The following is a 25,702-nucleotide window of genomic DNA, read 5'->3' as shown; positions in this document are numbered from 1 at the left end:
GTCAGTCTTCCCAGCGCTTTCCGGGCCAGAGTCAGGGGCAGCGACAGTCGTTTTCACAGCCTCCACAGCCTGAGTTTGGGTCTGTCCTGACTCCTTTGGATCCTGGTTCATTTTCAGCTCCGTTATCCGGGATTCCTCCACCGCTGTCGGGCTTGTTCTCGGTTCCGATGTATGGGACGATGCCTTCACCGACGATTCCAGTGTCTCTGGGCCAGTCTACTCCGTTTTCCGGTTGGACGGGTCCTGCCTTGAGCTTGGCTACTGTTGGGGCTACGGGGACTAGTAGGGACGCTACTCCCCGTACTCGGATGGTCGAGGGACTCTTCGGTTCGCCGTTCCCATATGCACAGGGTGGACCACATGCACAGGGTGGAGATGAGACCGATTCTGGCTCTAGGGATTTTTGACCGAGGGTTTTTGTTTGTACATACTATGATGACACTTGACATATTTATGTATTACAACTCTTTGTACATTATTTACGGTTTATATGTTTATTATTGTGTGTTAGTGTGTGTTTGAGACTCCTTGTGTGTGATTGTGTATTTATTAATGACACGACGAAAAAAAACATAAGTGGAGTAATGGAGGGTACAGACCTTCCCCGAAAGAAAAAGAAAAACAAAAATAAAATTACTATAAAAACAAATAAATAAAGACAAAAGCACCTTCCCCACAAGAAAAGGAAATAAAAAGACAAGCGAAAAGTAAAGGAATAAAATAAGTGAAATTATCTTCCCCCAAAAGAAAAAAGAAATAATAAAAAATAAAGTGATGAATGAAATTATCTTCCCCCCAAAAGAAAAAAGAAAAAATAAAGTGATGAATTAATAAATAAATGAAATTATCTTCCCCCCAAAAGAAAAAAGAAATAGTAAAAAAAGAAATAATAAAAAATGAAGTGACGAATAAATAAAATAAAATAAAATAAAGATAACAATAATAATATAGATAAAAAAAAAGTGAGAAGTTTATTAGCAACAAAACTCTCAAAAAACTGAAAAATAAACGGTGAAGATAAAATATTATAAAAAATCCGGATAAATACGGGAAAAGAGAAAAAAAGAAGACGCGTGAAGTGCCGTGACACGGCACTGTGTACCGTGTCACAGCAGAGCTTGCCGTTTCACGGCAAAGGTTCCCGTGAGACGGTGGAACTTCCCGTGTCACGAGACGCGTATTATTCAGTGGTGTGTTTTACGCGTATGAAAAGATAAATTCTGGGCAGTTTCGAGCGCTTTTGCTATAAAATAAGACCAGATTATTCATGATATGCATAATTACGAAACACAAAATAATTTAGAATTTCATATTTCAATAATCATGTCTCAGAATTTTGATAATACATTGCGCGACTGGTCTTATTCTTTGACCAATGCTGAAAAAAGAGAGTTAGAATTATTTCATGTCAGGGGTTTGCTAGCCATGCGACACGTAGCTATTGAACATGATTTTCACAGGGCAGCATTAGATTATTGGAGTCCAGAAACACACTGTTTCAAATTTGATTATGATGAAATCTGTCCTCTGCCGGAGGAATTTGGTGAAATCTTTGGATTTCCTGCTAGAAATCTTATTGCCATGCCTACCCTACGTGAATATTATTACCAAGATTTTGAACGCCATCTGAATCTAACAGATCCAGATTTAAATAGAATTGTTTGTGGTAATGAAGTATACTTAGAAAAACTTGCTAATTTATATTTTAATCGCCCTATCTCTGAGTCTTATCATGTATATTGTAGAAGGGCATATATTTTTTGCATGTTTAGCAAGCTACTATTTGCAAACGGTAGGGTAGGACATGCTTGTCTAGCGTCTGTGCTTGAGCATGTTGAATCCGAAAGATCTCCTATGCCGACGTGCCTTGGAGAAACATTTCGTGGTCTTAACGAGGCAAAAGCTGACCGGAAAGCCATCAGGAAGGGCTCTCTGGTACTACTGCAGGTAAAAACACGCTCCGAATAGCCCCCGTGACACAAAACAGGCACCGTGTCACGGTGGGTGTCTGCCGTGACACGGTTAAAACTGCCGTGTCACGGGAATCTGCAATTTTATTTTTTTTTTACTAATTCTTATTTTGCAGATTTGGTTGATGGAGCGTTTGGAATTATTTGAAGCCCCCGACGATATTGAAAAATATGGCCCTAACGACCTAGTCCGTAGGAAAATGAATTACTCTGCGAACATGTCGTATGAAGATTGGAAAAATTTCTTTGCAAAGAGGGAATTTTCCATTCGTTGGGTGGTGCCTTGGTGGAGGCTTACTAGGATGGTTGGCACGAATGAAACTCCATATTGTCGTGTTCCAAGTATCTCCAAACTGACCTTTTACTGTCCTTCTCGATTGATGCGGCAGTATGGACTTGAACAAGTAATCCCACGCTACAACGATAGTCCTCGTGAAGTATCGTTGCGTGAGAGTAACGTGCACAAGTACGAGGCTTATTGGATTGGAATACCTTTGTGGACCGTTTCTGCAAGTGACCAAGCTCCTCCTCCTTTATCTAGTGCATACAAGGCATGGTTGAACCCTAGAAGTAGGAGGGAACGATTCGGATCACGCAAGTCTGATGTGAAGAGTCGTCTTGGAAATAAGAAAGCTCCTCCTAAAGATCGTCTAGGTCCGAGAACACAAGGAATTGAGTTTAAGACTCCTATGATGCCAAGAAAGAAGAACTATGTGAAAGGGAAGGGTAAAGAAAAAATGGTGTATAGGGAGAAACAACCGAAAAAGTTCAAGAGAGGTGAAAGGGGTGAAAGTTCGACTAGGGGTGTGACGGTTCGGGCTACAAAAGACACATAAATGGTGAAGGCCGACCTAATTGAGCAAGAGAAGGATGTTCCTAAAGAGAAGAGAGATTAGATCAATAGTGCTTTGAATTTTATGATTTATAATTATTATTTAAAATAAGGCATATGATGCCAATACTTGTAGTCGCATTTATTTTAATAATAGCACCTTTATTTCAGCCTTAAAAATTACAATGACTTTTATTTATTATTTATTTATCCGAGTCAAGGAGTCGGACGCAATGGAAGAACGAAAATAAAAACTCGAACAATTAATTCGCAACGAATGCGCCAATATTCCAAAAATAAAACGGAAAAATTGAAATTCCACCGTGTCACGGTGAAAGGGTCCCGTGACACGGTACAAATTCCCGCGTCACGGTAATTTTTTTTTTTTTTTGTTTGCTGACAGAGGGTGATGTGGCACGGGAACTTCTCCCGTCAGACGGGATAATTTCCCGTGTCACGGGAGTTCCTCTTTCCTTTGTTTTCGTTCAGGCCTACCGTGACACGGTAGAATGTCCCGTGTCGCGGCAATCCCCCTTTTTTTTTTTTTGGCCGTGACGCAGTGTTGAACCGACGCGTGTATTTGATCAACAGAGGGCGGATTTTTTATTTTAAAGTGGTCGGGCCCCCTTAAGGGGTTGCCTAAGTATCCTAAAAAGGAATCAGGCCAAACGTAGCTCTATTGGGTCATGAACCCATGCGACTAGGCATAGAATTTCTTGAGTTGATCCAAGTTGGTTAAGTTATGGAAGCCGTTACCATCCATGTCTACCAATTGTGCCGCTCCGCTAGACAGGATGGCTTTAACAATGTACGGGCCTGACCAGTTCGGTCTGAATTTGCCTCTTGGATCTAACACATTTTTACGAAGTGCCTTAAGCACTAGGTCACCCTCTTTGATATTTCTGGTCTTGACTTTTTTATTAAAATATTGTGCCATACGCTGTTGGTAGGTTTGGACATGATGCAAAGCTGCCAAGCGTTTTTCATCAAGCAAGACCAGTTCGTCGTATCTTGCTCTAATCCAGTCGACTTCATCTAGTTGGCTTTCCAATGCGATTCGAAGAGAAGGTATTTCGAGCTCGATTGGTTGTACAGCTTCAACTCCATAGACCAAAGAGAAAGGGGTAGCCCCTGTCGATGTACGAACAGAGGTTCGATAACCCCAAAGGGCGAAATGTAGCTTACTTGGCCAATCTTTATAATTTTCTGTCATCTTTTCGATGATAGTTTTCACATTTTTGTTGGCCGATTCGACTGCTCCGTTTGTTTGTGGTCTGTAAGGTGATGATCGGTGATGTTTGATATGATATTTCTGTAATAATTCCGCGCATTCGGCTTGGAAATGTGTTCCATTATCACTGATCATCTCATGTGGTACCCCATAGCGACATATGGTATTTTTCTCAATAAATTGAGCTACGTGTTTTGCTGTCAGCTTGGCATATGAGGCAGCCTCGACCCATTTGGTGAAGTAGTCGATTGCTACGAGAATGAATTCATGCCCCCCTTGTCCTAGTGGTGTTATTTTTCCAATGATGTCAATGCCCCAAGTGGAGAAAGGCCATGGAGAAGTATACGTGTAGAGAAGCGAAGGTGGAACATGCTGTAAGTTTGCGTAGATTTGACACTTCATACATTTCTTGACGTATTCGTGACAATCTCTCTCCATAGTAGTCCAATAGTAACCTTGTCGTTGAATTTTCTGGACTAACATCTTTGCATTCATGTGAGTTCCACATATACCAGCATGAAGGTTTTCCATGGTTTTATGTGCTTCTTTCTTAGCTATACATAAGAGATTTCTTCCCATTGCAGTTCTCTTGTGGAGTTCTCCCCTGATGAGCACATACTGTGAGGCCAGGAGCCTCAAAGCACGGCGTGCCCTTTTATCAGTATTAGGAGGGTATTCTCCTCTTGTCACATAATTAAGGATGTCCGTATACCATGGCTCTTCGTCTTCTTGCTATGGTTCTTGTTCATCGTCAAGTGCATGAACATAAGCTGGTTCATATCTTCTCTCTATGGCCAGTGGCATTCTGATTGTGTCGGCTGGAATTCGCACCATTGATGCTAAATTAGCTAGTGCGTCGGCGAACTGGTTTTCTTCTCTTGGCAAATACGTATATTCCACTTCATCTAGTTGCTCCGTGAGAGTTTCTAAATGAGCTTGATACGTAGCGAGACTTTCACTTCTCACTTTCCATCTCTTGGAGATTTGGTTAATGATTAGTGAAGAATCACCGTAGATTTTGAGTTTCTTAATTCCCAAGGCGACAGCTGTTTCTAACCCCAAAATGCATGCTACATATTCTGCGGCATTGTTGGTGACATCAAAGTCGAGCTTCATGGAAATTGGGATGTGCTCTTCATTGGGTGATACGAGCAAGACTCCTACACCACATCCCTTTTGGTTTGAAGCTCCATCGAAATAGAGCGTCCAGCTATCATCTTCGGTCATGAGTAAGTCTTCGTCAGGGAAATCATACTCATCTTCTTCTTTTTCAGCTTCTTCTAGCGGAAAGTCTGCTAAGAAGTCAGAAACTGCAGAACCTTTGATGGCTTTTTGTGGCACAAATCTCAAGTCAAATTGGGCCAGATTGACTATCCACCTTGATAATCTGCCGTTGAGTGTTGCTTTCTCGAACAAGTATTTGAGAGGGTCCATCTTGGACACGACATGCACTGTATGAGTGAGCATGTAATGTCTTAGTTTCTGTGCGGCCCATACAAGCGCGAGACACAACTTCTCAAGTGGTGTGTATCGCGTCTCATATCCTTGAAGTTTCTTGCTCAAGTAATAGATTGCATTCTCCTTGCTTTCGATTTCTTGTGCTAGCATTGCCCCTATCGTTTCTCTTGTGACCGTAAGGTAGAGTCGAAGAGGAAAGTCAGGTATTGCTGGCGCTAGCACGGGTGGGTTTGCCAAATACTCTTTGATTTTGTCGAAAGCCTTTTGGCAATCATCATTCCATGTGACTGGGACATTCTTCTTAAGCTTCTTGAATATAGGTTCACATATTGCTGTGAGCTTTGATATGAACCTACTTATATACTGCAATCTTCCAATGAAGCCTCGAATCTCCTTCTCATTTTTTGGGTGGTGGCATGGCCATGATCGCTTTTACTTTTGAAGGATCTATTTCAATCCCTCGAGAACTAATCACATATCCAAGTAATTTGCCTGACGTGACTCCGAATGCACATTTTGCTGGATTTAATCTCATGTTGTACTTACGGAGTCTTTCAAAAAACTTGCGAAGTGCAACAATATGGCCTGGGCGATCTTTAGACTTGACAATCATATCATCGACATAGACCTCCACCTCTTTGTGCATCATGTCATGTAACAATGCTGTAGCTGCTCTTTGGTAGGTGGCACCCGCGTTTTTCAACCCGAATGGCATTACCGTATAGCAATATGTACCCCATTGCGTGATGAATGTGGTTTTCTCCATGTCTTCTTTGGCCATCAATACCTGATTATATCCGGCGTAACCATCCATGAATGACAGGAGTGCATGGTTTGCTGTATTATCGACCAGAATGTCAATGTGAGGTAGAGGGAACCCATCTTTTGGGCTTGCTTTATTGAGATCCCTGTAATCAACACACATTCTGACCCTTCCATCCTTCTTTGGAACTGGAATCACATTTGCTATCCATTCCGGATACTTGGATACTCTGATGAAACCTGCGGCCAATTGCTTCCTGATTTCTTCCTTGATTTTGAGAGCCACATCTGGTTTCATTCGGCGCAGTTTTTGTTTGACAGGATTCATACCTGGAATGAGTGGTATCGTATGCTGAGCTATATCCCTGTCAATTCCTGGCATATCTTGGTATGACCAAGCAAATACATCAACAAATTCACTAAGCAAGTTAATTAGCTCTTTGCGTTCATCTTGACTTAGTGTTAATCCAATTTTTACTTCTTTAACAGTCGTATCATTTGAAATGTTAATTGTTTCTGTATCTTCAATAACTGCTGTTTTATTTTCGTGTTCTTCCATTGCTTTTATTATTTCTTTGTCATTTTTATCATTAGCAAAGCAATATTGATCAGGGCTAGGGGAATGGCACGCATCGTAAGAAAAAGTACTCATTTCATTGAATTCATTGGCTAATACATCAAGAGAGGCAAGGTCGGCTGCGACCTCACCAGAATTATTAGGACTAGAAAGAGAGGACTCAACAAGAGACTCAGGGTTGAACTCTATAGCAGAAAGAGGGTCGGCCTCAGACTCTAAGGACTCGTCTACAGACTTAGACTCTGACTCGGACTCAGACCCAGACGACTCAGACTCATCAAACATAGGACCCTCGCCAGCGGTTATTTCCAACTTCTCTCCACTCGGTGTAGTGATCCTCAATGTCTTGCGCCATCCCCTTGAAATGTTGTCAGCTTGGACGATTAACTCGGAGGGGTCAAAATCCTTGTTCGCTATGACGGCTTGAACGAGCTCGGAGTTATCATTGCAGACCGGCTTGGATTCATTTTTCTCCATTCCAAAAAGAAGGTTGATTCCCAAATCATCAGAGTTCAGGCTAGCTGGCTTCTCGGCTGTGGAAAGCTCTTCATCGATGAAGTCACAATCGAGGAATACCTCGAATCCCGGTTCACGGATCCCATTATGGACAAATGGTTCAGGGAATTCATAGCATGGGAAGTCTTCCCCTTCTTTGATGTACTGGCCATTGAGAGTGAACCGATATGGATCCATGACCATTTCCGTCTTCGTGATTCGAGCGTTGTTGCGAGCCTTCATTTTCAATGCAGCTTGTTTCAGATCTTCCTTTGTTGGCTCGAATCCCAAGACAAAAGTATCCTTCTTGAGCGCACCAGGATGGCCCCAAGATTTAGCCATTTTCTTCTTAAGCCCAAGGGTCATTCCAGGGAAGTGACCTTGCTTCTTCAGAATGGCGTTGATACTGGTGTTTGAATAGGGATCGAAGTCGAGATGGCACTTTTCCTCTTCTTCGATCACAAGAACATCATCTAGTGAAAACCCCCAAAGATCTTCATCTTCTTCGTCATGTTCAACATGGACGATAGGAGTACCAACAACTTGAATGCGCATAGGAGAAGCATCGATAGTAATCGGAATCCCTCCAACTATGGCTTTCACTTTCTGGTGAAGCGATGACGGAATCGCCTTTAGCTCATGAAGCCAAGGGCGTCCTAACAACAGATTGAAAGAGGCCTTAATGTCCACCACCTGAAATTTGGTGCGACGTTCAATGGCCCCAGTAGTTATATTCAATATGATAGTACCCACGGCTTGACGGCGAGTATTATCGTAAGCTCGAATCCCTTGAGTGGAGGGAGTCAATTCTTCATTCTTTATACCCAACTTCTTTGCAGTACGGAGTGGGCACACATTGATTGTAGAGCCATTATCAACCAGGCTCATAGGAACATTCATCTGCCTACACACTAAAGTGAGGTGTAAGGCCTTATTATGTTGGTCCCCTTCCGGGGGGAAATCCTTATCAGAAAAGGAAATCAGATTGCTAGTACTCGGCAGCTCAGTAGTGAGAAAGTTGACCAATCCTTGAGGAGTCATGTCATCATCGACTCCTATTTTCACCAGAGCATTCATCAAAGCCTTTCGATGCTCGTGGGAAGTGGCCAAAAGCTTCCATACATTCATCTCCACCTTGGTCTTTTGCAGTTGTTTGACCACATTGCTATTCACAGGGTCGATGGGATCAACTATCGGATGTGATTGTGGTGGAGGTGGAGGTGGGTTAGGTTGTTGCAACCGTCCACTTCTGGTGAGAACCTTGACCTCAAAGTCCCCCCAAACATCTTCACTGGTGCCGAGAGATGAACGGGCTATATCTTTGAGATAGACGTCTTCATCATCACTATCCCAGATCCCATTCACTTCTTCAGTACTTGAGATAAATACAACTTCTGGCAGAGGTTCATTCACAGGTTGAATGAGTATTGACGGATCAAAGGAGACTTCATCTCCCATGATAGCCAAAGCATCAGAAAGAGGACCTGTTTGAATGTTAGGCTTCTTGCCTCCTGGAGGGACAGGAAGTTGGTTAGCATCAATTAGGTCTTGGATTGCATTTTTCAGCCTCCAACACTTCTCAGTGTTATGACCCTTGCCTTGATGATACTTGCAATAAGCATTGGGGTCATAGCTAGCGGTCCTATTCTCAGGTCGAGGTTCTGGAAATGGTCCGATTGGCATAATCAGTCCCTGACCATGCAAACGGTCATAAGCAGCATCATAAGTCATTCCCAAAGGCGTATAAACCCTCCTTTGCCTTTGGAATCTTTGAGGAGGAGCATTAAGGGCCAACACATCATTGATGTTGATATTGTTGGTAGCATTATTGGGCTTAGAAGACGAAGAAGAAGGAGTGTCGTTCTTCTTGTTTTTCCAAGTGCTGTTGTTATTGTTACTACCAACAGACTTCATCAGTTCATCTTCGATATTGATTCCAATATCGTATACAGCTTCAAAGGTACTTAGAGGCAGAAACTTTAAGTGTTGCTTGTACTTATGAGTCAGATTGGCAATGAACAAGCGAACCATTTCCTTCTCCTTGGGAGGATCGACCAAGAGTGCATCTGTTTCTCTTCACCTGCTTAAGTAAGTGGTGAAGCCTTCATTCTCTTTCTGTTTGAGAATGGAGAGTTCACGTTCAGAAGTCTTGGCCTGGATGTTACACTTGTACCGGCTCATAAAGCTTTCAGCAACATCCTCCCAGGTCGCGACATGCTTGGACGCCAAAGAATAGAACCACTGTTGACAGGCATGCTCTAAGGAAAGAGGAAACACCGTAGGGAAGAGTGTCACATCTACTCCCTTAAGAGCCATAGTTGCGGAAAAAGCCTTCAAATGGAAAAGTGGATTATCAGTAGGCTTGAATTTGGGAATGTCAGCAGTGGAAAACTTCTCAGGAAGCTTCTCTCTTATGGACGAAGAGGTGACAGGCTGTTCCATATAAGTGAACTCTTCAGAAATCTTGCTCATCTGTTCCTTGATCTTGTCCATTGCAGCAGTAGTGACATTGTTTTGATTGTCTTGCTCTACAGTGCTGACTGTAGTGGTGAGTGTCTGCATCATGTCAGACAATCTTTCGATTGTCCTGTTGAGGTTCTCAATGTCTTCCTTAGTGGCCATTGGTTGATAGTAGACTGGAGATGGATCTTGTGGAGATGATTGAGGTGGTTTCCTTGTACGCCTCTTTGGTATAAGAGGTTGTTGAGGTATGGACTCGAACCGTAACAATCTACCCCTACTTCTTGTCCAAGTGCTGTGACACCGAAACAAACACACCTTTAATGACCAAACTTAACCTTAACCTATCCGGATTAAAAAAAAAATTTATTAAAAATCTATAATTTTGAAACTCTACTTATTATATATTTTTTTTTTAAAAAAACATGGAAGGATACCATCCGACTTACTCCGAAAAAAAATGACACAAAAACGAGACTTCCCTAAAATACGGTCAAAAAGTGGTGCACGACTAAAAAAAGTGTGTGAACACGATATGCGAGTGATTAGGTGAGGTTATAGACGCGTGTTTTGACCGTAAAGCTAGACACGACACAAAACTGGACACAGCATTCGCACAAAAATCGAAAAAAAAGACTGACAAGAAACTTTCCTGGGCACCGTGTTACGGTACAAATTGTCGTGACACGGTGCAGTCTACCATCAGATGGCAGGCAGCCCCGTGTCACGGCACTGTTCACCGTGGCACGGCAGAAAATGCCGTGACACGGTGCGCAGTTCCAGGTCAGTTTTGTGATTTTTTTCAGATTTTAATCGATTTTAAGTCCGTACTAATTACTATGTGAGAATAAAAACCCCCGGTCATGGGTTAAACAAAAGAGCAAACACATGAGGGTTAGCACCAAACAACCATGTAGCATTTAGGCACGATGATAAAAAAAAAAAGTTCGCAACCTAGAGTCGAGATCTATGTTCAACTATTGGTCAAGCTTTGGGTGTCAAAAGGGTACCATGGTTAAGAGTTTGGACGCGTTAGCAAGGCAGCCTCCCTTGAGGGTGTATGCCAACAGGCGGCTCCGCGAGTTCGTGATGAAATCGAACTCGACTCCATGGTTTGGGTGGATTTAATAACTCGGATGAACCCTTATTGCCATGAGCGTTTTTGGGTCGATAGAGCTTAAATCCCCCGGGGCTAAGACGCATGTAGAACACATACGTTTTTTTCAGTAAAATCGAAGGAAGTCGACTGTGAGGAAAGAAAATAAGCCACCGGGCTGATTTTAGGACTGCCGTGACACGGCAGAAATTCCTGTGTCACGGTACTGTGCACCGTTAGACGGTGCACTGTACCGTGACACGGCAGATTCTGCCGTGGCACGGCAATCAGAAAATCTGACTGGTGTCCTGTTTTCCTTCGCGCGCAACCAAGTTATCCAATTTTTCCTACGGGACAGACCTGAACGCGACGTTAAAACGTCTATGCAGATGCAAAAATGCCAAATTAATCACAGGAATATTTTTTCAAGAATCTTTCAAGTCTCATCCACTCATCTTAATTAAATACCGATCACTCAAATTGATAAATAATTAAGAATCCTCCCCAGTGGAGTCGCCAAATTGTAGGCGTCGTTTGAAGTGCGCCTACGTTAAAAGCATGTGTGAATATGCTTGGCACTCATAGGAAGTGGGAATTGACATTACGATTAGGGACAAATAAAGTAGGGAGCCGCCAACAAGTTTTTAAGGAACTTGTAAACCGTTCACGGATCATAAAAAGGCAACCACGATAAGGGACAACGATAGGCAACAACGATTGACCCGTGAATGGTTCGGAACCACGAAAGGAGGATCGGGGATGATGGTACGAAGTGAGTCATGGAGTCACATTCGCCCGTATTGGCCTCTACTCAATTCTTTTATTGAAAAGTATTCCTGCGATCTCAAAGGCGTACAAACAACAATTCAATTCGCTCCAAACTATTATTTAACAAAATTGGTTTAATATTAATGCACACATAATTCTAAAAATTTGGTGATCACTTCAATTAATAACAAGATTAAAAGGATCCTAAATAGGTTGTCCAAATTATCTTATTAGGCGTGATTTTCAATTACACATTCCCTTTAAACATGCAATATGGTGATCAATAAAAAATATAATAGAATAAACATTAATATTAAAACCAATTTAATCACAATTCCAACAACATAAAATCGTTAGAAAAATAATAATAATAAAAGAGCATGATCCTTACTTTGATTCTGTTTGTTTGCAACTACAAAATAATAAACGAGTTAGTAACTTCAAGAAAATAATAAAATAATAACTAAATTAAATTAAATGAAATAAAGTTGATTTTGGGGCCAAACCCTCAAACAGTTCTACCTTTCACGCCTTGGCTTAAGGACAGAACCTCGAGTAAAATATGGACTCCTTTGAGTGCTTGAAGAAGGAATTTTGAAGTTAAAAGGGTAGGCTAGTGTTTAGGTTAATAGCATAGAAGAGAGAAAATAAAAATCATAAAATTCTCGGTGCCCCGTTCATCAGAAATGAGGGGGTATTTATAGGGAAAATGTGCTGAGGGAGCACACGGAACCCTAAAATGATAAAAACCCTAAAAAAGTATCCCGTGACACGGTTAGACTGTACCGTGACACGGTCAGACTGTACCGTCAGACGGTACACTTTCCCGTGACACGGTACAGTTTTGGAGTGACGCGGGAAATTTTCAGAAAACGGGATGAAAAACGCGTTAAGGGTTTACGCGGAAAGGACACGGAACGTCCCGTGTCACGGCAGACCTCCCGTGTCACGGGAAGTCCCACCGTCAGACGGGAAGCATTCCCGTGACACGGTGGCAGTCTGCCGTGGCGCGGGAATTTTCCAGTCCATTTTCCGTCTAAATTCATTTTTAACCCTAATTTCTTTCGGCTTTTTAAGTGTCGATTGATAATTTCGGGCTTTTTCTGACTTTTATTATTCGGGCTAAAATAAGAAAATAATTAAATAAAAATAAATAAAAGGTTTGGGCCAAAAATAAATAATAAAACAATAAAATAAAAAGGTTTGGACTTAAAATAAGTTGGGCTGAAATTAAAACTATGATTTTACCAAACAACAAGACTAATCCATGGACCATTCAAAAATATGAATTTAATAAAATACGATTTTTTAAGCACTCTCGGGATTAAATACTAAACCCGACCAATAGTGGCAGTGAAAGGTTATTTATCATCGGGTTTGGTTTTGGGGAGACATTTTTAGGTGTCTACAGCCGCCCTTTCAATTCCTCCCTAGTGGCAACCCACAAAGTAAATAGCTCCTCATGCGAGAGCTTGCTCAAGTCCTGCTTGCTAAACACCACAAACCCTAGAATGCGGTATAGAATACGGAGCACGGGGTGGATAATATGGTTGGCCACCGAATACCTGGTGTTGAACTCTTCAAAGTCGGTGATCGTTTGCCACCATCTAAATGCATCGTACTCAGGGAATAGGCTCAATGAAGGGGCAAGGAGGTCCGCCTCGGGGTTCAAATCCAACAATACATTAAGATCACTAAGAGTCATAGTGTGCTAGTTGTTGAACAGTTGGAAAGAAATTTAGAAGTCGTTCCCAAGAGGCTCTTTTTCAAAAAAGGCCAAGAATTCGAAGGTGGGCTCCTTATAAGTTCGGAATTGATGTTTGATGAACTCACTCATCCCCAAGTTATCAAGGAGCGACCTTATATCGTCGTCAATCCCCAAAGCTCTCATGGAGCGTTGATCATAGTGCCTGGAGGGATTTAACTTTCGTCCGTGAAGGTCGTTGAAGAACGTAGCATGGACCTTGTTCGAGAATCTCAATCTAGGGGGAACATTAGGTCCTTGAGCTTGAGTTTGTTGGGTACTCGGTTCCTCAACCCTTAACCTGGGCTCCTTTCTGCTCTTTCTTTTGCTCATTATGTTCAAGCAATACAAATAACCCAACCAAAAGGAGAACTACCTTCGAACTCAACCAACAATTGGAAAACAACAACAACAACCCAAGTCTCAACAATCTGCAAAAAGGGTTAGTACTAACAACTAACCACACAAATATAGTTCCCAAGACAACAAGAATCAACAACAAAGCAGTCAATCAAAACACATTATGATAGCAAGCAACTCTCATGAAAGTAGTTGCATTATCATCAATACCAACACCAAATTTCTCAACTTAATTTCATGAAAATGGCTTCCAAAACAATAGTATTAACAACAATGTCCCCAAAATCACTAAATTTCACACTAATAACCAACAAATCCTTCACAAAGAAAACCAAAATCTCATGCAATTCACTCGAGCTAATTCATGTTTAATAACTAAAAATTTTGCATAAACAAGTGAAATCAAGAAATAAAATAGCTAAATTTAGAGTTATACCACTTTGTAGAAGCTTGAACACCACTAAGAGCCTCCAAGAACACCACCTTCAATGAAGCTTGCAAACCATTAAAATGGGGGATTTTTGGGTATTTTGGAGAGAGAAAGTGGATGAATTTGTGAGTAGAGTGAAAGTTTTTTATGGATTTGAAAGAAAATCGATGGAATTTGTGAGAAATGGGTGAAATTTGAAGGTTAGGGTTTGGGTTTGTGAGGAGAGAGAAGAGAGCATGAAAATTGGGTTTCGAAAATATGAGAATGAAATCGGGAAAAAGAGGGTTAAAACCCGATTTTCCTGCTCTGCGCGCCCGCACAGGTGAGATGCGCGCCCTCACAGAAGTCGCGCACTAGGTCGCGCAAACTCTCTGTCTTGAATCTCAAATTTTGATTAAATCTGGGCGGGTTCTGATAGTGAAAGTGCTCCCGCACACAAACCCTGCGCGCCCGCACAGAGGTCACACAGAGTAAAATTCGATTTATCCTCACATCTTCGAAATAGAAAATCCTTGTTCCTTCATCATCCAAACACCTATCAACCAAAAAGGTGAAAAAAACAAATTCAAATTCAAATTCAAAAAGGAGAAAGTGAAATCGAAATATTCTAAAAAAAAAGTATAGAAAGGAGTTAGAAACTCGGGTTGCCTCCCGAGAAGCGCTTCTTTATGAGGTCACTAGCTTGACCATGAGAAAAATTCTTCAAGTGGGAGGCTTGGGATCCAAAGGATCAAGCATTATACATTCGATGATACCAACTTCTTCCTTGCAAAAGTAATGCTTTAAACGATGACCATTAACCATAAACTTGTTACCATCCGCATCTAACTCAAAGGAGCCATAAGGAGTAGTCTTTGAAATCACAAAAGGACCCGACCACTTTGATTTGAGTTTACCCGGAAACAAACGAAGCCTTGAGTTAAAAAGAAAAACCTTGTCTCCAACCTTAAAGTTCTTGTTTCGAATATGTTGGTCATGCCACTTTTTGGTCTTCTCCTTATATAACCTTGAGCTCTCATAAGCATCAACTCTAATATCTTCAAGTTCATTGAGCTTAAGCAATCTCTTCTCACCGGCCAACGATAAATCCATATTGAGCTCTTTGATGGCCCACCAAGCCTTGTATTCTAACTCAACCGGCAAGTGACAAGCCTTTCCATAGACCAACCTATAGGGGGTTGTGCTGATTGGAGTCTTGTACGCCATCCTAAGAGCCCATAGCGTGTCATCAAGTTTGAGAGACCAATATTTCCTTGATTTGTTCACCATCCTTTCAAGAAGATTTTTTATTTCACGATTCAAGACCTCCACTTGTCCTTGAGTTTGAGGGTGGTAAGGTAATCCAACCTTGTGATGAATGCCATATCTCTTGAGAAGAGCTTCAAATTGCTTTTTGGCGAAATGGGAGCCTCCATCACTAATTAGCACCCTCGGAACAACAAACCTAGGAAAGATGATCTTCTTTAGGAGCTTAAGCACAACCTTGTGATCATTGGTAGGTGAGGGTATGGCTTCAATCCATTTTGTCACATAATCGACTGCTACCAAGATATATAGATTCCCATAAGAAGAAACGAAAGGCTCATAAAATCCACCCCCAAAACATCAAAGGGTTCAACTTCTAAAACACTTTGTTGGGGCATTTCGTCCCTCTTGGTAATGCCTCCGCTCCTTTGACATCTATCACATTGCGCAACGAATTGGTGGGCATCTATATGCATTGTCGGCCACCACAATAAGGATTGAGAGATTTTTGCCACTGTTTTGTTAACACCACCATGTCCTCCACATGGTAGTGAGTGGCAATGCTCAAGAACACCTTGAATTTCATGATCTGGAACGCACTTCCGATAAAGGCCATCTCCACATTGCTTGAATAGGTATGGGTCATTCCAAAAGTATCTTCTCACCTCCTTGAAAAACTTCTTATTTTATTGAGAAGAGTACTCCGGGGGAACGACTCCACACGCAAGATAGTTGGCTATATCCGCGTACCAAGGGGTAGAAGTTGACACCAAATCCATGAGAGCCTCGAATCCTATCTCATCATTAATCGGTACATCCTCCTTGTTCTCAAATGGTAGCCTAGACAAATGGTCCGCTACATAGTTCTCCGCTCCCTTCTTGTCCCTCATTTCCATGTGAAAGTCTTGGAGAGAGAGAACCCAACGGATCAAGCGAGGCTTTGCTTCTTTCTTGGTCATGAGATACCGCACCGCGATGTGATACGTGTACACGATAACTTTTGAGCATATGAGATAGGACCGAAACTTATCGAATGCAAACACTACCGATAACATCTCTTTCTCCGTTGTTGTGTAATTCCATTGAGCCTCATCTAGAGTCCGACTTGCATAGTAGATGACACATGATTTTCCTTGTTTCTTTTGACCAAGAACGGCACCTACTGCAAAGTCACTAGCATCGCACATTAGCTCAAAAGGCAAGCTCCAATCCGGAGCTTGCACAACGGGAGAAGAAATGAGAGCTTCCTTGAGCTTACGAAACGCCTCAAGGCAAGCCTCATTGAAGTAAAAAAAACAACCTCTTTTTTGAGTAATTCGGTCAAGGGTTTGGCGATTGAAGAAAAATCTTTGATAAACCTTCGGTAAAAACCGGCATGCCCAAGAAAATCCCGTACCCCCGTGATGGAAGTAGGAGGGGGCAACTTTTCAATCACCGAAACCTTGGCCGGATCTACTTCAATGCCATTTTTTGAAACCTTATGGCCAAGGACAATGCCCTCCTCAACCATAAAATGGCACTTTTCCCAATTTAAAACCAAACTCGTCTCTTGACACCTTTTCAAAAAAATTTCAAGGTTAAAAAGACAAGTGTCAAAAGACGAGCCACCAACACTAAAATCATCCATGAAAACCTCAATTTCTTTTTCAAGCATCTCAGAGAAAATGGAATTCATGCATCTTTGAAAAGTAGAGGGAGCATTGCATAATCCGAATGGCATTCTTCGGTATGCAAATGTCCCATATGGACATGTGAAAATAGTTTTCTCTTGATCACTTGGATGGATAGGGATTTGGAAAAATCTAGAATACCCATCCAAGAAACAAAAGAAAGCATGGTTAGAAAGCCTTTCAAGCATTTGGTCCATGAAAGGGAGAGGAAAATGATCTTTCTTGGTGTTTTTGTTCAATCTCCTATAATCAATGCACATTCTCCACCCGGTCACCGTCCGGGTGGAGATTTCCTCTCCCTTTTCATCCTTGATTATGGTCATTCCACCCTTCTTTGGAACCACATGAACCGGGCTAACCCATTTGCTATCGGAGATAGCATAGATGATGCCCGCCTCACGTAGTTTCAAAATTTCTTTCTTCACAACCTCTTGAAGGTGGGGGTTCAACCTTCTTTGAGGTTCAATGGAGGTGGAATGATCATCTTCAAGATGAATACGATGCATGCATAAAGAAGGGCTAATACCTTTAATATCATCAATGCTATACCCTATCACATCCCTATATTTCCTTAAAACATCAAGAAGTTTTTTCAAATTAAGACTATCTAGGGTAGCATTGACAATAATAGGGTATTTTCCCTCCTTATCCAGAAAAGCATATTTCAAAGAAGGGGGAAGGGGCTTGAGTTCTACCTTGGGAGGAGGCTCAATTTCTCCTCCTTAGAATCAAGCTCGACCTCAACTTGTTGTTCAACTTCCTCCTTTGAGGATTCCTCCATTGCCATGACAAATTCTTTAGCCTCTTGAGAGTGGAACTCTTCTTTGCATGTAAGGGCTTCTATCATTGGATCTTGAGGCCTCATCACGACCCTCCCCAAACGATCTAGCTCTTCATTCACAACATCAACTCTATAGAATTTTTCAACCATGGGGGTCTTTAGCAACTTCGAAAATTCAAAGACAATTTTTTCATCGGCCACTTCACAAGTGATGGTGTTGTTCTTGCAATTGATGACCGCCCCCAAAGTTTTAAGAGCTTCACTTCCCAAAATCAAAGGAGTGTTAACATCTTCCTCCATATCCATCACTACAAAGTCACAAGGCACGTAGATGTGTCCCACTTGAATTGGAACATCCTCAAGCTCTCCACAAGGTAGTTTCACCGATCGATCGGCCAATTGGATTGTCTTCCTTGTAGGGATCATCTCAATATTGAGTTTTTGAGCAATGGATAGAGGTATTAAACTAACACTTGCTCCAAGATCGGCTAAGGCGCCCCTAGCTTCCATGTTCCCAATTTTCACCGGCAAAGTGAAACTTCCCGGGTCTTTTTCCTTCTTGGGCATCTTATGTTGGACAAGAGCACTCACTTGATGTGGAAGGGTGATAAGCTCATCATTGAGATTCCTCTTGTTGGTGAGAATATCTTTGAGGAACTTGGAATAAGATGGCATTTGTGTCACAACTTCAAGAAAAGGGAGGTTGATATGCAAATTCTTCATGACACTAAGAAATTTTGTGAACTTGTCATTCAACTTCCTCTTCGCAAGCCGACCGGTAAAAGGAACCGGTCCATAAAGATTCATAGCCTCACTAGGAATTGAAGTTGTCTTCTCATTGTCAAGCTTCTTCTTCTCCGAACCTCCTTCTATCTCATCACCTTTTTCTTTCTCACCTCCCTTGTTTTCATTCACACTCTCCTCTCCTCCCTTCTTTTCCTCACTATCCCCTTCATTTGGTCCTTCATAGGAAGTTCCCGACCTCAATGTGATCGCCTTACATGTATCGGGTTTTGGATTGTGAGATGGGTTAGGTTGTGGTTGTCAAGGTAGAGTGGATGGTGAATTGAAAGGAGTTCTCTCGACCAATTGAGCTAGTTGTGAATCAACCATCTTGTTGTGAGCTATTATCTCTTGCATTTGTTGCCCAAAATATTGCATTTTCGCATGCATGGCTTGAAGGAGTTGAGTTTGAGTTAGCTCCGCTTGAGGTGCTTGTTCTTGATGGTTTCTATGAGGTGCTTGGGTTTGATTGTTGTATTGGTTTTTCCTTGGATAGATTCCTCTTGGGTTTTGGGGTTGAGATGGAGGTGGATTTTGATATTTAGGGTTGGAGTTATAGGAAGGTTGAGCTTGTTGGTTCCATTGTTGAGGTTGAGGTACAAACCCGGGTGGTGGTTGTCTCCAAGCTACTCCACCGCCGCTTCCTCTAAATCCCTCTTGCCTTGTGTTGTATGCCGCTACATGTTCGGGGCTTAAACCTCCACAATAGGATGTATCATGGTTTGTTCCTCCACAATTTTGACAAGAGAAAGAGTTAACTTGAGAAGAGCTTGCTCCACCACTTGAACTTGCATTCACACTCGTATTCAACTTGGACAGCCCTTTTGTTAGTTGACTAATTTGATGTTGTAATTGATCAACTTTCTCCAATTCATAAATACCACCTCTCTTTGGAGCGTTTCTTCTTCGGCCCCCCCAAGAGTAATTCTTTGCTACCTCTTCTATTGTGGCTTCAACTTGATTTTGAGGGATCTTGATTAATTGACCACCCGCCCCCGCATCCAAATTGGCTCTTGACATGGGCTCCAATCCGTCGTAGAAAAACCGCATGAGCAACCCTTGATTGTACTCATGGTGGGGACATGCTTGCACCAACACTTTGAATCTCTCCCATGCTTCACCAAGACTTTCATAGGCCTCTTTCTCAAATGATGCAATTTTCCTTCTCATTTCGGCGGTCTTCTCTTCGGAGATAAAGCGCTTCAAGAACGCCTTTACAACCTCCCTCCATGTTGTGAGAGTGTTAGGCTTTACTTGCTTTAGCCATTTCTTTGCTCGTCCGGTGAGAGATTGCCGGAAAAGGTGCATACGAATGTAGTCTTGACTCACTTCATTGGTTTGCATCATTGCGCACAATTCAAGAAATCGGTCCAAATGTTCAATAGGGTCCTCACTTGCACTTCCGGAAAATTGCTCCGATTGGACCATTCGAGTATATTGTGGATGGATTGAGAAGTTGGTTTCCGTGACGGGTAGCAAAATCCCTCCCGTGAGCTTATAATCCTCCGAATTTCCGAACTCACGAAACAAAACATCATTCTTTTGTCCTGCCATTGATTCGCGTGGTGAACTTGAAGAGTAAGTATCACTCTCACTATCAACTATATCACCAAAACCTCTTCCCTCGTCTTGATAAAGCCTACGGACTTGTCTCAAGGTTCGGTTGATTTCGTGGTCAATTTGATGTGAGGGTTCTCCTTGAGACCTCCTAAGCATTCACCAAAGCTAAGTAAACAATTAGAAATGACAAGGATGATAAAACAAAAAAAAACAAAAAGAAAAGAAAGCAAAATGACTCTAACAAAAGCAATAATAGACGCTAAACAAGCCGCCTCCCCGGCAACGGCGCCAAAATTTGGTTGAGGGTGGAAGTAGGTCATTGGGACTACTAACCCTAACCAAATTAGAAATTTATAATACCTAAACTTACACTAAACTAGTTAGTGGCAAGTAAAGGGTCGAACCCAAAAAGACTAAGTGTATTAATTTGTGCCAACTAGACTACTAGGAAAGGTCATGAGATAGAGAGAGGTTAAACTAAACACGACTAAGAACAAACAACTAAAACTAGGGAAAGTCGAATCCAATCACATCAATGTATTAAACAACATCATACAAATAGATGAAAATGACCTTGATTAGGAACATCAACACATTTAACTCACTCTCGCACAATTAAGCATGTTAATTATCCTACTAAACTAATTCACTCTCGTGCAACTACCCTAGAAAAGGTATGGAAGAATTTAGGGCTCTCAACCAACTCACTATCGCACAATTGATTGAAAGCACAATTAAGAGCATAGAATCGATTAGCTAGAAAGATTCTAATCCATAAAAGCATTACCCATACAAAATAATCAATAAACAATTCCATACTAATCACAATCAATCATTCAATTCATTAATATAACCTTCATCCAATTCCCTAGAACAAGACCTAAGCTAACATAATGAAGAAAGACATGGAAAACAAGGCAAAATAAGAATAAAAACAAGATTAAACAAACAAACTAATTAATCTACTCAAATCAACAAACAAACAAAAAGCAAAAACTAAGAATTAAGCAAAGAAATAAAGATGAGAGAAAGTTAGAAAATGCTCATTGAATAGATGAGAAGAAGTTCCACAAAGTTACTTCTTCAAATCGCTTTTCTCTTCGTGGCTGCTCTGAACTTTCATCACCCATTCACGCATCATCATCACCGTTCATACTCCATCATCATCAGCAATTATCACTCAATCACCCAAATCCCATCAGATCCACGAAATCCATATACCCCCTTCAATCGCTTTTCTCTTCGTTGCTGCTCTGAACTTTCATCACCCATGCACGCATGATCATCACCGTTCATACTCCATCATCATCAGCAATTATCACTCAATCACCACCGTTGACAAGGGAATAAACGCGTCGTCAATTGTCTATCCCTAGATCAAATACAATTTATACAACCTAAACAAACCTAATACGAGTATAAGGCAAGCATAGGGGTCGAACCACAGAGAACGGTAAACACCACCAAATGTTATCGACAATTAAGCTAGTCCGGAATAGGAGATAAATAAACTAAAGTCTAAAGATGCTAAAACAAGAAATAAAACATTAAGGCACCAAGGGAAATGGGTAGGTGAAGTTGACGCTTGACCATACAATAACAAAGTAGCATATCAATGGTAAAATAAACATGCATGAATATCGAAGTAAAGGGTCCAATCTAGCCGCCTTCCGGGGTCAATTGGCTTCTCCTAACATAGCCTCTACGTTTCCACATTAGAACCATATACTAGGAGCTACTATTAAATAACAATCGATAGTAATGAATCTCAACTAAGTCAACTTCCGTTACTTGTTAGTAAAGACTCATCTTTGATCAACTAAAAATGTGCACTCGCAAGAAAGACCAAATAATATCAAGCATGCAAAGACTTTAATCATAACCCCAACATTAAAAGCATGAACAATTAGCAACTACACCATCCCCACACCCTTGGCTAGATGACTACTCACAAATCATATTGAAAACAATATCAATCATCAAATCAATAAGCATCAACATGATTAATAAGAAAAGAAGAAAAATAAAATCAAATAAGCAAAATAAAAAACAAAGGTTAAGAGAAAGAGTAAGAGATTGCTCATTAATTGAAGATGAAGGTCTACAAAGGATTGAACAAGCTCCTTCTTCAAAATCCAACTTCATTAATGAAGAAAACCACACTTTCTCTCTCTACCAATGAAGACTAATCCTAACCTAACCTAAAACTAATTAGAGAGTAGAATAGATGATTATTGAATGTCCCTAAATTACCCAAAAAATGGGTATTTATACTAACTTAATAAAACTAGGGAAAAAATAGAAAAAGAAAATAAAATAAAATAAATTAAAAAGGAAAAGTAAAAAATAGAAAACCAAAATAAAAATAAAAATAAAAGAAATAAAATAAGAAAAGAAAAGAGAAAAGAAAACAAAGAAAATAAAAATAAAAGAAAAACAAAACAAATCCCCCATACACAAAACAATCAGACACCCTTCTTCGAATAACATGGCTGCTCTATTTTTCGATTATCATACCACCATCATCAACCATTATCATTAAATCAATGCTCCAAATCAATGGCTATCAACACCAATTGCATCATCATCGTTCGATCCTCATTAAAAATCATGTGCGAGGCTCGTGAAATGGTTCGATCGAACCAATGGTTGGTTCGACCGAACTACGGGGTTGGTTCGGTCGAACCATGGGTATGTTCGACCGCTCCTCTTCGAATAACAAAACCCCCAAACTCTCTAACTCGACGTTCGGCCAAACACTCATAGGTTTTCTCGAACTTGATTAATTTGCAATTTGTTCTGATTTTTGGGTCGATTGGTTGCTTAATTGGTGGTGGTTGTTGACGGTGGTGTAGGTGCGCTGATTTTGGTGGAAGAAGGAGATGAATTGTGATTGGAGGCTGGTGGTTGATTGCGAATTGGAGCAGGGGCTATTGCTCTGAGTTGCGGTGGTCAGGTGGTTGGTGCTGGTGTGTGATTGCTGTTGTTGTGAGGTGAATTGGAGCAGGGGATAGGAATGCGTGGCTGGTTTGGGCAATTGCGGGTTGGTTTGGTTGGTTGAATGGTGATGTATTGGTTGCGGTAGGGGAGGTGTATTGGTGTGGGTTTGGTTTGGGGTATGGTTGTTGCGGCAGTTGTGCGGTGGTGTGAGGGTGGCTGCTGTTGGTTTGTGAGAACGGTGGGCTGTTGTGGCTGGTGGTTTGCGTGGTGGAGGTTAATGTTGCTGTTGGTGTTGGTGGTGTTGCGGGGTGAAGTAGGGGAAGAGATGCTTGTGTTGTTGGTGTGTGTGTGGTGGAGGATAAGGTGTGGGGTGTGGTGAAGGATAAGGGGCAGCATGGGTTGGCTCAAGTTTTGCGCCTCGAACCTTGGACCTCCGAACACGAATATGACCTTGAAACCCGGGACACCTACAACCAAAAACACGAAGGTATTACTAAGAGATAAAATAAAATAAAATAAAGAAAAGGTAAAATAAAGTAAAATAAAATAAGATAAATAACACTAAACTAATAAAAATTAAATAAAACTATACAAGTAAAGAAAGTGAAATAAAATAGACTCAAAACTAATTAAAATAAATAAAAGTAAATTAGAAAACTTTCAAGGAAAAATAAAGAACGAAATATAACAAATCAAAAGCAAATAAAATACGAAAATAAACTAAAAACTACGAAAAGAACTAAAACACGACAAAATTACCAAAATAAACTAGAAACTTTATTAAAGAGAAAACAAGAGAAAGAAAGGGAAAATAAGATAAAATAAACGCGAAAATGACTCTAAAAATACTTCCTAAGAGTGACATAAATGTCACTCATCAACCGTTCATCAACCACAATCATCTAGCATCACCAGATTCTCGGCCATTGGATTAAATGAAGAAATCGTGGCCGTCCAATTTTCAAAAAAATCACGTGAAAAGCTCGTGATTGACCCACAATTGCGCGCCCGCACAGAAGTCGCGCACAGGTCGCGCAAAGCTACTGCCTCAACTCTGATTTTGGACTCCAATTTGTGCGCTTTTTAACAGGGCTGCGCGGCCGCGAATTGGTTGCTCTGTGAGTTTGGGTTGCTGTGAGTTGCGTGGCTTAATTGGTGAGTAATTTGGTGTTGATTTAGGTGGTTGTTGTTGATTGGAGGTGGTAATTGCTGTTACGGGTTGTTTGGTGGTGTGGTGAAGGTTGTAGGTGGAGCTGGTGGTTGTTACGGGGGTGATTAATGGTTCAGGGTGGTGTGGCTGGGTTTAGGTGGTGCTGGTTTGGTTGTGGCTGAAGGTGGTGTGGTTGTTACGGGGGTGGTTTGGTTTAGGGTGGTGTGGTAAAGGTTGTAGGTGGAGCTGGTGGTTGTTACGGGGGTTATTGGTGGTTCAGGGTGGTGTGGCTGGGTGTAGGTGGTGCTGGTTTGGTTGTGGCTGAAGGTGGTGCGCGAAGGTAGCAGGGGATTGTAGTGGTTGGTGTGTGAGTTTGTGGTTTATTTGGTGTTGCAGGGTGTTGGTGGTTCAGGTGGTTTGGGTGGATGAGATTGGTGGCGAAATGGGAGGCGCAGCAAGTGAATTGGAGTTGAGGTGTTGGTGTGGTTGTGGTGGGTTGCTGGGGCTGGTTTAGTTGGTTGATTGGTGTTGCGGGTCAGTGAAAAGAGGAGAGGGAAATCAGGGGAGTTGCGTGGTTTAGGTGGTTGTTGTTGGTAATTGGTGGTGATGATGTGCGTGGTTGTGGATTGGTGGTGGGTTGCTGAGGCTGGTTTGTGTTGGTGTTGTTGGGGGAAAGCAGTGGTGGAGCTTGGTTCAATTTTGTGCCTCGAACCTCGGACCTTGAACCCGATCGACCAAGGACCCGAAAACACCTATAACCAAAAACAACATGAGGGGATTTTTTAAAGATAAAATAAAATAAAATAAAATAAAATAAGATAAATAAAGTAAAATAAAATAAAATGCTAAAACTAAATAAATAATAAAATTAAATGAAAAAACATAAAATAAAGAAAACAAACTAGAAACTAAAAGAAAAATAAATAAAAAGAGAGAAACTAGGAATTAATAAAACTAAGTAAATCTAAATTAAACTAAAAACTACAAAATACTCAAATAAAAAAGATAAAAGACGAGAATAAGCAAAATAATAGAAATAAAGGATAAAATGAGCTTAATTATTGAAATAAACCGGAAAAGCGACTCAATAAACACCCTAAAAGTGACATAAAAGTCACTTATCAAACTCCCCCAAGCTAACCTTTTGCTCGTCCTCGAGCAAATTAACATGAAACACGGGAGAAGGGGAGTGATTTATTCAAGCAAATCTAAGACACTAAAGGAGACAAGAATGTACACTAACTCACTTTCGTAGGAATCACGGTCAATTTTAGCAACTAAAGACAAGCCCTTTAAACCCCTAGATCGCCCTAGAGGACGAGTGTGCTCTCGTGAGGGTGTCCTAAGAATTTAACCCACAACTCTAAACAAAAACCAAGGCAAGGAATTA

At 41.2% G+C, this 25,702-nt stretch overlaps 1 non-coding gene across 1 annotated transcript; it reads left to right on the top strand.

Moving 5' to 3' along the window:
* The first annotated feature begins 19,727 nt into the window (after nucleotides 1–19,727).
* LOC145625930 (small nucleolar RNA R71) lies at nucleotides 19,728–19,835 on the top strand. The gene has a single exon (XR_014110822.1). It is a non-coding gene; the product is annotated as a small nucleolar RNA R71 (small nucleolar RNA).
* Nucleotides 19,836–25,702: the final 5,867 nt, after the last annotated feature.

The sequence above is a fragment of the Chenopodium album genome, chromosome 3 (genome assembly GCF_948465745.1).
Source record: "Chenopodium album chromosome 3, dcCheAlbu1.1, whole genome shotgun sequence".
Taxonomy (NCBI): domain Eukaryota; kingdom Viridiplantae; phylum Streptophyta; class Magnoliopsida; order Caryophyllales; family Amaranthaceae; genus Chenopodium; species Chenopodium album.
Note: the sequence above shows the minus strand (reverse complement) of the source record. Positions and strands in the feature narration are given on the sequence as shown.